The sequence below is a fragment of the Hevea brasiliensis genome, chromosome 11 (genome assembly GCF_030052815.1).
Source record: "Hevea brasiliensis isolate MT/VB/25A 57/8 chromosome 11, ASM3005281v1, whole genome shotgun sequence".
NCBI lineage: Eukaryota > Viridiplantae > Streptophyta > Magnoliopsida > Malpighiales > Euphorbiaceae > Hevea > Hevea brasiliensis.
The window spans coordinates 69,898,389-69,901,932 of NC_079503.1; the positions used below are offsets into that span (position 1 = coordinate 69,898,389).

At 35.3% G+C, this 3,544-nt stretch overlaps 1 non-coding gene across 1 annotated transcript; it reads left to right on the forward strand.

Annotated features, from left to right (window-relative positions):
• The first annotated feature begins 200 nt into the window (after positions 1 to 200).
• Positions 201 to 307, forward strand: LOC131171028 (small nucleolar RNA R71). The gene has a single exon (XR_009141783.1). It is a non-coding gene; the product is annotated as a small nucleolar RNA R71 (small nucleolar RNA).
• Positions 308 to 3,544: the final 3,237 nt, after the last annotated feature.

Below are 3,544 nucleotides of genomic sequence, written 5' to 3' on the forward strand. Positions count from 1 at the left end.
AGCTCGAACATACCAGTTGTTTCTTGATCTCATTCCTCTCACAACTCCATTGGTAGTTGTTATAAGCAATTTTATCTAGAGTAGAAAAAGCTTCATCTTCAGATTTCTCCATAAGATCACCTCCAGAAGATGCATCAATTGTACTTCTAATAGCTGGTGAAACTCCATTGTAAAAGTATTGAACAAGCATCCACTTAGGAATCCCATGATGTGGACATCTTCTTTGTAAATCCTTGTACCTCTCCCATGCTTCATACAAGCTCTCATCATCTATAGGTTTGAAAGAAGTTAGCTCATTTCTTAGCTTAGCTGTCTTGCTTGGTGGAAAATATTGAGTTAAAAATGCTTGAAAAAGTTCATCCCATATTGTGATAGAACCCAGTGGCAAAGAATGTAACCACTCTCTAGCTCGGTCCTTCAAAGAAAAAGGAAATAATCTAAGTTGAATTGCATCATCAAAAACTCCATTTATCTTCAACATATCACTGATCTCAAGAAACTGTGCTAGATGCACATGTGGACTTTCACTTGGAATTCCCCCAAAATGTGATTGTTGTACCATCTGACATAGTGCAGGCTTCAATTCAAAATTATTAGCTTTTACTCTTGGTCTTGTGATACTTGGCATGAAATCCCCAATGTTAGGATAGGCGTGATCCTTCACAGAACGGTTTTTATTGTTGTTGGACATTTCTTCTTGTAACAGCTCTTGCTCTTGTGCTTTTTCTTGTTGTTGTTGAGCTTTAAATTTAGTTTTTCTCTTCTTAGCTTCTGCTCTTAAAGCTCTTGCTGTCTTTTCTATTTCTGGATCAAAGAATAAATTGATTTCTTCACTTTTTGTCCTTCTCATAAAATAAAGCACATGAAAAACAAAAAAAAACAAATTCTCAAAGTAAAATGGTAAAAGAAAATAAAATAAAATACCCAAATTAACCAAACAAACAATTGTTCAATATCAAACAAAAATCAAATCCTCGGCAATGGTGCTAAAAACTTGATGTGTCTCCGTAAGTATATGGGTCGTCTCAAGTAATAGAGTGATGAGTCAAGTATTGTTCCCACGAGGATTTGCAGTTTGAGTACCAAACTATGAATGAAGCGATTATTTGGGCTAACGATTGATGAATAAATAGTAAATGTAAATAAGCAAAGTAAATTGATTAGTCTAATTAGAATTAGTAAAGAGCAAACAAATAAATTCCAAATCTAGTTTGCAATTAAACTAAATTAATAACGGGTAATTTAAATCGAAGGCTAATTATGTTAAAAGTGATTCCAGAGTTGGGGGTTTATGCATAAATTAATTGGGATTTGTCTTGGGTATTCCAATTTTTAGGGAAAAATATAGTTTGAAGGTGATTGATTTTAAATTCCTTTGATATATTTTTCAAGCAAACCAAAGTGTGTTCTAAAATAACCAAACCTACTTTCGTATGTTATTTGATTACTTTAAAACCCATTAAGTTTTGTAACCAATCATTAATTCCTCCTAAAATCCTAGTTTATTTCTAAATCTAGGTAATTTTAAGTTCTAATCCTTGATTATCTATTAATGACTTTCACCTTTTGGTCCTTCAATCAAAGATTAACACAATACCCAATGGGTGCCAACATTAGGCAAGTAAATCAAGCACACAAGGAAGGAATCAAAGCTCATATTTATATAAAATATGGAAATACCCAGTCCAAATCCACAAATTAATCTAAAACATATTTCCCAACTCTAAAATCCAAAGAGTTTACTCACTCATATTGGTATCTACAAGAAAGATTGATGGAAAAGTAAAGACAAACATGATAAGAGGACTAAAAATAGAAAAACCTAGGTAGAAGAACCCAAAAATCTGATTTCTGGAGCTCCCAAAGATGGTTGCAGCAGCTCCTCCCTCAAAAAAATGGTGTCCTCCTCTCTCTATTTATAATTTTTTTTCTTTTCTTTATTTCTTCCCGTTTTCTATTGTGGCAAAAGCTAGAAAATGATGCTTTTATATGGTCCCAAAGGTTGCCCTAAAAATAGAAAAGAGCCAAGGAGTGGATAGGAAATTAGGTGTAAAATTATCAAAGTCAGCAACATTATTCACATTATGGGCAGTCTGCTTAGGGTACTGCTTAACCCTAAGCAGCTTTTTCAGCAAATTTCAGCCTCTGGTTGCACTGTCTACTTAAGGTTAAGCAGACCCTGAGCAAATCTTGGCAGGCTTGGAATAAAATGGGTTTTTCTGCTCATACTTGACTTTCAGCTTGACCTGTGCTGCACCTTAAGCACTGCTGCTTACCCTAAGCAGGATCTCAAGCAGAATCTTAAGCAATTCTCGATAGGTTTTGGGATGAAAGCTTGAATGTGTAGGATTTAAGCTGTGCTTAACTTGTAGCTTGACCAGGCTTAAGGTTAAGCAATATGACATACCCTAAGCAACATCATAAGCAAAGTCTCAAGGCAAATTTCGGCTAACTTATTTTTTCAAGGCTTGATTTCTTTAACTTTCTTCCATGCTCAAGGAGCTCCAAATTTCTTCAAATCACTTTCTAATGTACTCATTGACCCTCAATTTGCCACAAAAACCTATTAAAAATAATAAAATTATAAAAATCAAATATAAAGTAACTAAAGTTAACAAATAAGCTAAAATAAAGCTAAAAACATAAAATATACTAAAATATAAGGGCAAAATGGATGCAAAGCTACCCTAAAATACCTATAAGAAATGAGTGCAACACAATATAATGAAATGTAATGTGCGAATATATAAATGCATAAGTGCACCCCCATACTCAGAATATGCATTGTCATCAATGGCAAACAGAATAAGCAAAGGTAAAAAAACTTTAAAAATTTATGGAAAAGAGCATCTTATTTATTAAGATAGAGAGGATATGCAGAACAAAAAGATTAACAACCATGGACCTAAATGTTAGAATTAAGTTTTATGTCAGTACAATTTATTAAAAAATGGCCTAATCTATGGTTCTATGACTAAAACTCTCGGAGGGTGAGGAAGGGCCATCTGCATCATGGAGCTCTAAGAACATATCCAATTTGTTATGGGCCTTTTGAAGACTATCTTCCACGATGCGAAATCGGTTCTTAATAGTGGTCTCCTATGCCTGCATCCGAGCATCAATTGTGGCTTCCATCCTCTGTAAAAATGCAAGCACGGGGTCTGCAGGGGGCGGTGTGTAGATAGGAACTCTGGTTGAGGATCCTTGCAAGATAGGGTTTGGTTTCTCTTGTTGCTGTTGCCACTGTGCTGCACTAGAGGATTCACTACTTTCTCTCCCTCCTAGTACTGCTTGGGGAATGACATTCCCTTCAGCATCAATTAAAAGGCATTGGTCTGCCACTTGCCTGCATATCCCCATGGAGATGTAGATGGTCTGGTCAATCTGAGAGGCACTAGCGATGGAGCATAAGTAGACATGGATAGACACAAAATTGAAGTGGAAAATAATTGCTGTAATCAGGTCATCTAATGTAATGTTTTCGATTACTTGGTGTGATATCCTTCGAAAGTGGTTGTAGAGGAAGTAGCTAGTACTGCAACAC